This window comes from Coenobita brevimanus, chromosome 84 (genome assembly GCF_032717465.1).
Source record: "Coenobita brevimanus isolate Jiangsu-jjx chromosome 84, ASM3271746v2, whole genome shotgun sequence".
NCBI lineage: Eukaryota > Metazoa > Arthropoda > Malacostraca > Decapoda > Coenobitidae > Coenobita > Coenobita brevimanus.
This window is the reverse complement of record NC_137037.1, coordinates 45,211,048-45,225,412: the sequence shown is the minus strand read 5'-3', so window position 1 is coordinate 45,225,412 and position 14,365 is coordinate 45,211,048. Positions and strand designations below refer to the sequence as shown.

Below are 14,365 nucleotides of genomic sequence, written 5' to 3'. Positions count from 1 at the left end.
CCCCCTAAAAAAATAAAGAAAAAAAAAGCATATTCTTCACAATTTGCCCCCTCAAAAAATGGAAGAAAAAAAAGCATGTCCTTCACAATTATTCATTCATTCATTGCCAGACACCATGTATCCCAAACGGGGTGGCCAAGGGCTTAGAGTTAATTGTTTTACAGGGAGGGGCACTAATCCTCCACCAACCCCATTTGACGTAGGGATGCCAACAGCATCTGGTGTTCCCAGGCGGTCACCCATCCAAGTACTAACCAGACCCAACGTTGCTTAACTTCGCTGATCGAACGGGAAGCGGTGTACTCAACGTGGTATGGCCGTTAGCTTTCACAATTAACCCCTCAAAAAAGAAAGAAAAAAAAGTATATTCTTCAAACTTTACCCCTCAAAAAATGGAAGAAGAAAAAAAAGAATTCCTCAAAATCTACCCCTCAAAAAGAGCGGGAAAAAAGCATATTCTTCACAATTTACGCCCTAAAAAAAAAAAAAACGCTCTAGATTTATAAGAAAAATAAAGAAAAATACAAAATTGCACTTCTCAATTTACCAAGAAAAAATAATCCTCTACATTTATAAGGAAAAAAATACATCTTACAATTTACCTGAAGGAAAACCACGAAGAAAATACTGCACGAAAGAGAGAGAGAGAGAGAGAGAGAGAGAGAGAGAGAGAGAGAGAGAGAGAGAGAGAGAGAGAGAGAATGCACCTCACAATTTGCCCACCGAAAGAGTAACACACACACACACACACACACACACACACACACACACACACACACACACACACACAATTCACGCCACCACACCAAATCAGCCACTTTAAATGGACAGGACTCGGCCCATATTTGCTCACCCCTGAAGACGACAATATTAGAGAGAGAAGTTAAGGCCCGGAAAAGAGAGCGAGAGTAAAGATGGGGGGTTTGTATAATGAGAGAGAGAGAGAGAGAGAGAATGCACCACACAATTTGCCCACACACACACACACACACACACACACACACACACACACACACACACACACAATTCACGCCACCACACCAAATCAGCCACTTTAAATGGACAGGACTCGGCCCATATTTGCTCACCCCTGAAGACGACAATATTAGAGAGAGAAGTTAAGGCCGGGAAAAGAGAGCGAGAGTAAAGATGGGGGGGTTTGTATACTGAGAGAGAGAGAGAGAGAGAGAGAGAGAGAGAGAGAGAGAGAGAAATGTGATAGATATGAGAATCGAATACAAAGAAAAAGAGAACCGCCAAAGAAAATTATAACACACACACACACACACACACACACAAAGGCACATACCCACACAATCCTAGTAAATAAAGTAAAGAACACGAGAATAAGGGGAGACTAAGACACAACATTTATATATCTCAAGGGGAGGACCACCGCCATCCAGCCCTGACAAACAACTTAACCTGTGCAGATTCCCCCGTGTCAATCCCGCCTCATTTGCATAAAGTAATTTGCATACGACTGAGCTACCGACAGATGCGGCGAATTTGTATATACCCACTGTTCAGGGGTGATACTTTTATAAATATAGATACATCGTGTGTCTCTCTCTCAGGGCAAATGTTTGTATACTGTTACGTGAGGGAGCTGAGGGCTGAGAGAGGAGGGATGGTCGGGAAGAAGGGAGGGTGGGAGGAAAGAGGAGGAAGGGAGGAGAGTGTGAAGAATGAAGAGGGAGGGAGGAGGAGAGAAGGCGAGAAGAGAGATGGAAGAGGAAGGGACGCAAGAGTAGAAAGGGAATTAAAGAAAAGAACGAAGAATGGTAGTGTGAGTAAGTGGAGAGGGAGGAAGAGAAAAGGAGAGAGTAAGAGGAAAGGGAGAAAACTGGAGAAAGTGAAAAGAGAGAAGAATGAAAACAGTTAGCATGAGGAAAGAGAGTAAGACGAGAAAGGAAGTGAGGAAGGGAAGAAAGGAGAAAGCATGAGAAGGAGAGTAAAGAATAAAGGAAGAAGAAAAAAGAAAGAGGCTAAGAGGAGAGGAAAGAAGAAAGCAAACTCTGTAAATAAACTGCATATCCTCCTTTTAACAACCAAACACACTTCTGATTTCCTCTCTAGTATTTCCAAACCCCATCCAGAATTCCTAACATCGTTCCAGGTCATACACTCCATCAGGTTAACACCATTTCCCTCCGCTAATTGCCTTCCTTAATGAGCCTGCAATTACGGTGAAAAGGGGCAGACAGGTAAACTAGGTGGGGAAGAAATGAGGTGCTTGAGTTTGTGCCCTTGTCTTAATGGTTTGCTTTCTACTTAACTCTGCTCCATTTCCTTGAGCAGAGTTGGGCACGTGATTCTCAGGGCTAAGGGGAATCTCATGGCTACGGGAATCTCAAGGCTAAGGGGACTGAAGAAAATCGTCTGGTGGTATGAGGACTTGAATGAAAAAATTGGTCACCGAACTGAAGGGGTTAAAATAAGTGAACGAAGGTGTGAGCAAAATCCCTAATTACCGACGGTGATTTATGGAATACCTGTAATTGTTAGATGTGATTAGCCTGCATCCAATATTATAGTGCAGACAGCAACGATAAAGGTGAGGCAAGTTAATTCACCTTTACATGCTTTTGAAATTATCGTCAAAATCTGCGATGTATCATACATTCACGCTTTCAATCCCACAATCTTGATGGCCGAATTTTAGGCTGGTGCAGAATTCTTCGCACCTTTTCATACTCAGTTTATTTTGCAAATCATACCAGCTTATCCTCTCGTACATTACTAGAGAAGAGTTTGCCGATACGAAACATCTGTAAACATTAAAATACACACACACACACACACACACACACACACACACACACACACACACACACACTGGAACTCTCTCCCTCTGTATTTCTTACTGCCTATGATCTACAGTCTTTCAAACGCAGTGTGTCCAGGCATCTTGAAATGAATGGATCTTGAATTTGGCTCTCTGTTATCTTGTTTTTGTTTTCTCTTGGAAGGAAAAATTTGCAGGCTCCTGGCCTTTGGTTCCTTCTTCCTTGCATAAACACACACACACACACACACACACACACACACACACACACACAGACGACATGTGGGCACTACACTGCAACTGACAGGTAAGAAGTGATGCAAACAAACAATCAAGGAGACAGAGACAGGTAAGGCTAAGTTATATGACAGAGAAGGAAGAAGCAAGAGGACATAATCTTAGGAGGAGAGATGGAAGGCAAGGCTCAGAGGCAGTGATGTAATATGTTCTTTGTGAGAGAGAGAGAGAGAGAGAGAGAGAGAGAGAGAGAGAGAGAGAGAGAGAGAGAATCAGAATTATATATCACACAATAATACGCAAAAAGACACAGAGGCAGACGACAGAGGGACTCCACCCTTCGATCAGCCACCATAAACCATTCACCCTCTTCCATAATAATAATAATACTGTCAGTGTCGAATTTACATGGTAGCAACACTTTCAACAATAATTTTGCCTGGTTTATCTGAAGTATTGGATTTGGGCTTGGGATTTATTTTTTATTTTATTGATTTTACTCTTTTACCTGCTGGCATCGCACGACTCAGGTGTCCATCCTCTCTTTATGGGCATTTACGTTCTTCTCGGGAATAATCAGACAATCAAGGTAAAGTCAATGAAAAAAAGTATTGCACACCTGTCTTACGATCGGTGTGAAAATGAGAGAGTTCTGCAGGACACGCATAAATCTATTAACCTGATGCCTTCAAAAACACAGCACCCAGAACCTGAAAATTTGAGAGGGTTCGTGTCCTAATATTTTCCAAGGATTATATTTGCACTTTTAATCACAGGATGCTCAAGATATCACAATGCTTCGCCCATGTTTCAAAATGGTACACGCAGAAAGTGGCTCGGTATTTTTTTTGCTCACTGTACACTTACTATCTACGGAATCTATCGCTATCTATCTGTCTATTTACTACTTGTCTACTATACTACTTATTCATCTACACTTCTACATTATTTTTCTTAACCCCCTCATGGCTGGGAATAATCTGATTTGTTCTGGATCCCGGCTATTTACAGACGATTTTATTCAGCTGAGTGAGTCCTAAGAGCCTCAATATTAAACCCTTCAAAGACCTTAAGCTACACACACACAAAAAAAAAATCGTCCTGAAGGAAATAGATTAAAGCTGTGAAAATCTATAACAATAATAATAATAATAATAATAATAATTATTATTATTATTATTATTATTATTACTACTACTACTACTACTACTACTGGCGCCTCATGGTTTAGTGGGTAATTTAGACGTTCCAATCGGACTGAGCCGGTGCAGGTTTATATCCAAGGAATGGTTGGGGTTTATTGCTCACGTAATGCCACTCAGGGATGAGTGAGGCTGGTCACTCTCATCTTAAATGTCAGGACCAACTTGCCTGTCTCCTAGGCTCCTCAAGGGGCAACATAGGATTGGATGATGAATGATGTACTACTACTACTACTACTACTACTACTACTACTACTATGATTATTATTATTATTATCATTATCATCAAAATTATCAACAACATCCTGATCTTATGTAAATGGTGTATGGATTATTTTTTTATTCAATATTTTTTCCTTCCTCTGTTCATCTTCTGTAAAAATAAATAAATAAAGGACAAACAGGGATAGCTTTAATCTCCCTGATCAGAGATAAGAGAAGGCTTAAAAAGAAAAATGTAACAAGAAAAAAAGGAAGAAAAAGAAAAGAAAAATCGTCGGGCACGTAGGGCACATTCCTTATTCTTAACCACTTCCCTACGAGGACCTCCTTTCAATTTCTTCTTTTTACCTGCAGAAGATTTTTATTAATTTACTTGAGAAATCTAACAGTGATGGGATACATTAATGGAAACTCTGTCTAATGCCTTTCATTTTAAAACTCTCCCCTATTCTTAATAAAATCGTCTGAGAATAGCAAGAAAAAAATAAAGTCTAGGATTGTAATAGGGAAAGAATGAAGGGAACGATGAAAAAATGAAAAAAAAAAATAAAATAAAAAAATAAAATGGAGCAGGCATACCAAACCAGATGATACATGCTGGAAAATAATAATATTCGAGATTTTTCCCTGACACTTTCCCTCTCGTATATTTCCAAGTTTCTCTCTCTCTCTCTCTCTCTCTCTCTCTCTCTCTCTCTCTGCATTTTTCTGTGACATACCATTTTTCTGTGATTCATGTATATTTCTTCAGACATTTTTTATTTTTTTTTTTTTTTTCATGATTTAGGTAGCTTACATTTTTGGGTGATTTACGGAGCCAAAATTTCGAGTGTATTTCGTTTATTCATTTTTTACAGTTGTTCTTATCATTATTATTATTATTATTATTATTTTTTTTTTAGGAAGTCTGGTACCGTCGCGGACTCTAATATCGATCCACTGCCGTACGATAAATAGCAAAACGGTGAACGATGACTTTTGGAATTCAGTTATGCTATCTTCGAACCCCAACAGACTTTCCAGAAAACTGTGTAAGCGTTTCACATTTCTTCGACCCTAAAGTGGAGCGACAGTCCTGACCACAAGTGCACTGTTTATGCCTCGATTTTAGGATCTGAACCCAAGACGTGGCGGATTTATAGAGTTGGTGCAGGTAGAATGTCCTTTCATGTGCCTGCTTATTTTCTCACCCTGTCTGTTCTACTGATGGTATATACAGCCTCTAATAAACATAAATAAAGCCAATGCAACATCTTTTTTTATGCCCACACCCTGGCTGTTTTATTGTTGGCATATACAGACTCTAATATCCCTAAGAAATATAATAAAACTACATAAATATCAATAATAAACTGAATTTCATATGGAGTCCTCCTTACACGATTTACTGATTCGTACTTCGCCAGCATGGGGAAAGTTAATTTTATCACCTTCCCACCGAGGAGAAGGCCCGGTCTTGAAGTGGATCTCCTATGACGCTACACAGTCAGAATAAAGGTACATTTACTTAAGGGATTCCCGCACATATTCAGTAGTTTCCTGATATTTTCCCGATTTAACTACATTTTCTGCGATTGAAGTACATTCAGTAATTTAAGCCAATTTTCAATGACTTCAGTAATTTTCACGTAAGCATGATTTCAGGAATTTATTGATTTCTTCACAATTCTACGTATTTTCAGGATACATTATGGGGTTTAAGCATATTTTCTGATATTTCGGCCAAATTTTCAAAGACTGGTGCTTTTTTATGTGATACTGGAACATTTCTTTTCGTGACGTTGGTATATTTTCATTTATTCTAATACATTTCGGTGACTGGTCAATTTTCCAGTGATTATGACAGAATTACAGTGAAACAGGTAAATAGGTAAAAATTCGTGTGTGTGTGTGTGTGTGTGTGTGTGTGTGTGTGTGTGTGTGTGTGTGTGTGTGTGTGTGTGTGTGTGTGTGTGTGTGTGTGTGAGAGAGAGAGAGAGAGAGAGAGAGAGAGAGAGAGAGAGAGAGAGAGATTTTTGGTACATTTTTCTAGTCAGGTTTGTCCATTTGTCGGGTCGTGTGTGTGTGTGTGTGTGTGTGTGTGTGTGTGTGTGTGTGTGTGTGTGTGTGTGTGTGTGTGTGTGTGTGTGTGTGTGTGTGATTTCTGGTACATTCTTTTAGTGGGGTTGGTCCATTTTTCAGGCCGCGTTATAAAATTAAGTGATATTTCTCCCCCCGTCTCGCCTCACTTCCCACACCCTCGGCCTCGCTCTCGCCCCGTTCTCGTGCTCCATCTCCAGAATCTGCCGAATTTTGTTATTTTTATTATTATTATTATTATTATTACTACTACTACTACTACTACTACTACTACTACTGTGTCATTGTTACTGTCATTATCATCATCATCATCACCATCATGACTGTGGCTGATGTTGCTGCTGTTGCATCGTTTTTTTTTTTTTTTTTTTTTTTTTTTTATTGTCCTCTCGGGCTCTATTTTTGTGCGTTTTTCTTGAGTTCTGTTTTTGAGGAATCTTTTATTTATTTATTTTTTTCCAGTTATATCTTTACTTCTTCTTCCTTTTCTTCCTCCTCCTCCTCCCCTCCTCCTCCTTCTTCTTCCTCTTTTCTTCTTTTTTTTTTCTTCCTCGTTTCCTAAATATTATTCATTCCTTAAATTATTTGTCGTGTTTTCTCCGTCTTGTTTTCTTTTGCCCCTCGTCTTGTATAATTTTCTATCTTTCCTATATAATTTACACTTATAGCTATCCTCTCTATCTCATTTATTCCCGCTCGTTTGCTTTCTCTTTCAAGTCTCCTCTCTCTCTCTCTCTCTCTCTCTCTCTCTCTCTCTCTCTATGTCTATCACTTATTCTACTTAACATCCTTTCTCTTTATAAGTAACTATCGATCTCAATGTGACTCAATCCATCAATCAAACATCTATCTATATGAAGAGAGAACCTGTATTTTTATCTATATACCTACCTACCTACCTACCCATTTATCTATCTATCTACTTATGGATTCATCTATCTATCTACCTTATCTATCCATTATCTAGCTATCTATCTCTTCATCTATCTATCTATCCACCTGTTTGTTTCTCTCTATTCAATTTATCCTGATCAACTTTTTCTTCGTCTCTCTCTCTCTCTCTCTCTCTCTCTCTCTCTCTCTCTCTCTCTCTCTCTCTCCGGGTATCAATTTTCAGCTATTATTTTCTCTCTCCTCACGAGCCACCTCAGAGACCGTGATTAAACACCGTAAATTCTGTGGGCAATTTCTCTCTCTCTCTCTCGCTCTCTCTCTCTCTCTCTCTCTCTCTCTCTCTCTCTCTCTCTCTCTCTCTCTCTCTACACCAATATCAGGCTGCCCTTCCTCCAATCAGCACCCTCATTTCTCTCTCTCTCTCTCTCTCTCTCTCTCTCTCCATCAGGCTGCCCTTCCTCCAACCTACTCTACCCTCATTTATATCTCTCCACCCAATCCCTCCACCTAATCCACGGTCTCCCACTCCCCCATTCCTCCTCCATTTCAATCTTATACACACTCACGCACTTTCCTAGTCATTCATTAATCAAAGTTTTAAATTTCTTGGATCATCTCACAGGCAAAACCAACAACACACACATTTTTACCTGCGGCGAAGCCAACAGATCTATAAGCGGAACACCTGCGCGATCTTTTTTTTTTTTTTTTTCCTTCAGGGAAAGTTCGAATATCTTCTCTTGTAGAGCTCGAAGTGATTTGTTTTATGAAATACAAAGTTGCTGAGCTTGAAATTCTGAGTTGATTTAACATATCAGACGTTGCGTGAGCTGACGCATCCGCTGACTATTAGGCGATTTTCAATTTCGGCTATAAGGAGGCAGTTCAGCGACTTTCTTATGAAAAACAAAGTTGCTCAGCTTTAAATTTTAATTTAACATGTCAGCTGTTGCATGGCTACAAGAGTTTCGCCGCTGGTCTATGAAGAGTCTTCTTGCTTTCTCTTCAAATGCGCTTTACAGACACCAATGGGATAAGGCCATTCCAGTGACTTCTTAATGTGGAATTTCCAAGCCTTGTTTTGCACATACCCTTACGCTGCTTCATCCTTTTTCTATACTCCGTCGACTGTGTGTGTGTGTGTGTGTGTGTGTGTGTGTGTGTGTGTGTGTGTGTGTGTGTGTGTGTGTGTGTGTGTGTGTGTGTGTGTGTGTGTGTGTGTGCAATAAAGAAAGAAACCAATGATGAGTATCCGTAAAACCTGTCCTTTCAAAATAAATCAGAATAAAAAAGGGAGAATCACCATCCTTCTTTTCGAGATGCCCTGAATACCGAGGAAAACATCTCCAGACTTTACTCCCTCTGCAAATTAAATACGTCACTCCTTTCCACATCTAACCAACATATCCAGTCATCTTTTTCCTAGCCTTTCATGCCTCTTCTCATCATCAAACTAACTCATATATGCCCTTTTCACCAACCTATTTCTATCCAATCTCTCCATATACCCTATTCATTACAGTATCCTTATGCAGTTTCTCAATCAATCCTACTCACTACCCTTCACCTGTTCATGCTTTATATATATTCTCTGTTTACCATCCACCTCTGCCCAGTCCATCTGTAGAGCAATACCTTTCAAGCGTACACTTCTAATATGCACGTTTTCTTCCTTCGTCTCTTCTCTCTTCTTTATTTTTACATCTTTCTCCCGTCCTCCATCTTTCCCCCATCCTCCCAGTCTCCTTATTTCCTTCCAGTTTTGTCCTCCTTTTCAGTCTTCCTACTTCCTCCTTCCCAAATCCCTTCCTACCTCCGTTTTTTGCTTCTTCCTCTCTCTTCCTCTCTTTCTGTTCTCTTGTTTCCTACCTTCCTTTCTCCCTCCTTTCCTCCCATCTCTCTCTCTCTCTCTCTCTCTCTCTCTCTCTCTCTCTCTCTCTCTCTCCTGCTACTCCCTCACGCTTGTGGATAATTTACGCTCCACTGACCCTTCTTAACTACCTCCATTCTTTTTCTCCTCTTTACTTCCTACTCTCTCTCTCTCTCTCTCTCTCTCTCTCTCTCTCTCTCTCTCTCTCCCTCATATTTTTCCAGCTTTTATTTTTCTTCTATCCCCTTCCCCTCCCCTCCCCTCTCCTTCTCTCCCATCTTCCCCAATTCTTCATCTCCCCTTTCCCCTCACATATTTCTCCATTTCCTTTCTGCTCTACCATCCCTCACCTCCGTCCCTCTCTTCTCCTCTTCCCTCTCCCCTCTCTCTTCCCTTCTTTTCTCTCCCTTCCCCTTTCTCTCACTCTCTCAACTACACCCGTTTAATCCTCTTCCTGACCCCCTCTCCCCTCTTTCCTACTCCCCTTCCCATCACCCGTTCTCCCTTCCCATTTTCCGAGTCCCATCTTCCTCACCTACAATATACCTCTCCTCTTCCTCATTTTCTCTCTCCTCCTTCTCCTTCCCCCCTTCTTTCCTCTTCTTCCTCTTCCTCTCACATTATTCCCCCTTCCCCTCTTCCCTTTCTTTTCTCTTCTCCCTTCTTTTCTCCATTCCTTTCGTTCTCTCTCTTCTTCCTCTTATCTCTACCATCCTATCCTCCTCCCTTCTCTTCCTTTTTCTCCTCCCCATCCTTGTCGACTTTGGCCCGAGGTTCCTATTATCAGTGGCTTTGTAGATTCCGTAACACCTCTTCCTTAGCGATTTATTCTGCTCATTACACCTGGATATCCTCTTGCAAGTTATTTATAAAAACGAAGTCGATATTAAAACAACATTAAAGAAATACAAGTGCGTGTTAAGCTGTATCAGGCAAAATAAATCGCTAAGGAAAAGGAGCTAGGAAGTCATGTACCACCTAGAAAGCAGCCCCTTGTGTTAACCCCTTCACTACGAGGCTGTCCGTTTCTTATTTTCTTCATTTTTTTTTTTATTCTTGGTAAAATTAAACAGGACGATTTTATTTAAGGAACAATCTCAGGTAGGCAAAAGGTTAATGTCTACTAAATCGTCCCTCCCTCCAGCTCGAAAAAATCTCTCTCTCTCTCTCTCTCTCTTTGAATAAAATCGCAGTCAGCAGCAAAAATAAAAATATATATATAAAAAAGGCGTCCTCGGTCTCAAGGGGTCAGTCTCGGTTCATGTCGTGAGTCCGGGCCGGGAAATTAATGCCTGATCTTACCTGCAAAAAAAAAAAAAAAAAAAAAAAAAAAAAAAAAAAAAGATTACCTGTCCATAAAAAAAAAAAAAATCTATTAGAGTACGGTCGAGTAATCTATATATCAATTTTGTGGTCCCGTTTTGCTTGTTTTTCTTGCGCTTCCATTGTAGTCTGATACCCTATTTGTTGTGGTAGCTGGGCACCTCTCTCTCTCTCTCTCTCTCTCTTATAATTATTTCAAATCTCTCTTTCCTTTATCTTGCTTCTCCTCCCTCTTCTATCTGTTTCTTCCATTCCCCTTGCTCCCCCTCCCCCTTTTCCTTCCCTACCCCTCCCCTCTGCTCCACTCTCCTTCCCTGTCTCACCTTACATTGAAATCCGCACCTATAGCAATAACCTCCCCTCCCCTCCCCTCCATTCTCGCCTCCATTCTTCTCGTGCCTGTTCTTTCCCTTCCCTCCCCTCTCCTCTCATCCTGTCTTCCTTACATTCTCCTTAACTCTTTTGCTTCTTCCCTATCTCTCCCCTCGTCTACGCCTTCCCTTCCCTCTCATTTCCCCTTTCCTCTCTTCCCATCTCCTCTCGTTTCCTCTCCCCACCCCTCCCCCCTTTCCCTTCCCTTCCCTTCCCGTCCCTTAACTTCACTTTGTCTCCCTTCCCTTCCCTTCAATTCACCTCACTTTGTTTCCCTTCCCTTCACTTCGTTCCCTTTCCTTTCCCGTCCCTCCCCTCGCTTCCCTTCCCTTCCCTTCCCTTCACTCCCCTCCCCTCCCACTTTTGTGCTCGTCCCTTCCTTTCTTCCCTCTTTCCACCCCTCCCTCCCTCATACTTGCCCTCCGTTCCCGTAATACTGTACTGTAGTGCCTAAATTTCTCCATCTCTCCCATCCCTTCATATTTCCCTTCCCCTCTCCTTCCCACTTCCCCTACCGATCCACTCATATGCTATTCCTTCTCTCTCTCTCTCTCTCTCTCTCTCTCTCTTTTCCTATCCCTTTCCTTCCCCTCCCTCATTCTTTTTGCCCCCTATTCCTTATTTCCCCTCCCTTTCTCTCTCTTTTCCTCCTCCTCCTCCTCCTCCTCTTCTTCTTCTTCCTCCAAGAATTTGCGGGAAAGTAACCTAGATTTTCTTTAATTTTTTCCTCTTTTAACTGAAACACCGAGAGGCTAGTCATGGTCTAAATTAAAGGCGAGTCTCTCTCTCTCTCTCTCTCTCTCTCTCTCTCTCTCTCTCTCTCTCAACTCGTTCTTCCCTCCCTGTGCGCTTTGACACTTTACAACACATCTCCACCCCTCCCTCCACCCCCCTCCACCCCTCCTTCATACACTTCTCTCTTTCCTCCCCTCTCCTTCCTTCCTCTCCTTCTCTCTTTATTCTCACTCCCCCTCTTTTCAGTCCCACGCCCCCATTCTCCATGTTTTCATTCTCTCTCTCTCTCTCTCTCTCTCTCTCTCTCTCTTTTCTTACTGTATCCGGACGATTTAACTGAGGAGGTGCAGAGGCTTTCCGACTTTCATTAACCCCTTCAGTACGAGAGGAAATGCCCCCACACCTGAATAAAATCGTCTGACACCTGAAAGAAATGAAGAGGTAAAAGTACGTTCTCGGGCAGAAAGGGTTAACTGGATACCTGTGATGGAAAGCAAAGTCAGTCTACTGTAATTTAAGCGGATTTTCTTTTATATATCACATTAATTTATTTATATCTGTTCTTAACTGGTCTTTGAACTTATTAACTTATTTATTCTGCACGATAGCGACAAAGTTAAGTCGATTTATTTAACAGGTAGTAATTTGGGTTGCTTTTTTTTTATTTTTCACTGGCTTTTTAATAATTATCTTCTATTACTCTGTTACCTCTAATTTCGCTTGAAGGCACTCAGACGGCGCATACCTCCGCCAATGCCAATGTCATTAAAAAGGATCCGGATCCGTGGAGGTACTGTGTGGAAGACATAAGTTCCGGATCCGCCCCCAAATTTATTCAATTGTTCCTTGACCCATGACCCACGCTTCCACAAAATTTCACTAATGTTCACCGAGGACTTTTGGAGATACCGTGTGGAAAAACAGACAAACATACGTGAATTCATAACCTCCAACTTTGCTGGTGGAGATAATTATTTCACTCAGCTTAGGGAAAAAAATCGTACTGAAGTGTATATCAAACCCTTCAGCCTGAGACGCCTATCTTTACCTGAAGAAAATCGTCTGAAGGTGGCTAGAGAAAATGGAAGATGTTATTGGAAGTTTAATTTACTGTATCGGTTTCTGCCTGTGAATGGCAGGTGTGTGTGTGTGTGTGTGTGTGTGTGTGTGTGTGTGTGTGTGTGTGTGTGTGTGTGTGTGTGTGTGTGTGTGTGTGTGTGTGTGTGTGTGTGTGTGAGAGAGAGAGAGAGAGAGAGAGAGAGAGAGAGAGAGAATATGCACACACATATTGACAGAAAAAAAAAAACTTAAGAGACAGATGGAAAGACAGATAAGCAGATGGGCACAAACAGACTGAAGACAGACTGACTGACACACACACACACACACACACACACACACACACACACACACACACACACACACACGTCCATACACATACTGTAAGTACTTGCTCAAGAAAACCCACGCATATACAAACACACATCATCAATCACCACCCACACCCACACACACACACACACACACACACACACACACACACCTAACTTATGACTCCCTGGGTTGTTCAACATTGTTGCTGACAAGGCGTTGTCTCTCTCTCTCTCTCTCTCTCTCTCTCTCTCTCTCTCTCTCAAACATTTCTCCTAAAAATCTTTGTGCCAAGTACTCTTACTTACTTTTCTGTTTTCCTCTCTCTCTCTCTCTCTCTCTCTCTCTCTCTCTCTCTCTCTCTCTGCAAGGGTCACTGTCGGAAGCCAAGGGTCAGGACTGGACAAGAGGTTGTCTATCCGTCTGTCTGTCACTCACTTTCTCTGTCACCGGGACTATCTCAATTGTGTGTGTGTGTGTGTGTGTGTGTGTGTGTGTGTGTGTGTGTGTGTGTGTGTGTGTGTGTGTGTGTGTGTGTGTGTGTGTGTGTGTGTGTGTTTTATTTCTCTGTTTTCTTCAGAGTACATGATCTGTCGTGGATATTGCAGTGGCGCGGTGCTTGTGTGTTCGTCTTCCGTCCTACGTCTACATTTTATTCACACGAATTTTAAACCAAAGCCGAGGGAAACATTTAAAGCAGGAGCTGGTAGTATGTCCTCCCATGTGCTCACAACTCTTCGGTTCATGGTAGTGCTGCAAAACCAAGCTCATCTGAACGTGAACCCAGTGGACTGCAGGCTGAAGTTACCCCACTCCTGCAGCCCACCATACTCCTTTGGGAAGATAGGGAGCGAAGTGACATTTGTGTAACCAGGCAGCTTCACCGCCCACTTTTATCGGTATCACCACATGAAGGGGCCCCTCTCCAGAACCCTTCTTTTCATATCAGTTGCAAAGTACAATGAATAAGTAGACAGATAAATAAATAAATAAATACATAAATAAATAAATATTTACACATGCAAACGTGGTCATTCCAACACCTCGACTTTTACATTCATTACTTTTACTCTAGTCACGCTTTCTCCTATCAGTACTTTGCCAGCACAGGGGAGGCTTAATTTCAGTTACCACTCTCCCTTCTAAGAAAAAGTCAGGTCCTGCAGTGAATCTCATGTGGATTATTACAGCAACGGTTACAGTACTCGTGTGTTCAATAATTGTACTCTCTCTCTCTCTCTCTCTCTCAAACCAACCAATCACAACATTTCT

At 41.5% G+C, this 14,365-nt stretch overlaps 1 non-coding gene across 1 annotated transcript; it reads right to left on the bottom strand.

Moving 5' to 3' along the window:
• Positions 1-206: 206 nt before the first annotated feature.
• Positions 207-325, bottom strand: LOC145410258 (5S ribosomal RNA). The gene has a single exon (XR_013899225.1). It is a non-coding gene; the product is annotated as a 5S ribosomal RNA (ribosomal RNA).
• Between the last annotated feature and the right edge of the window lie 14,040 nt (positions 326-14,365).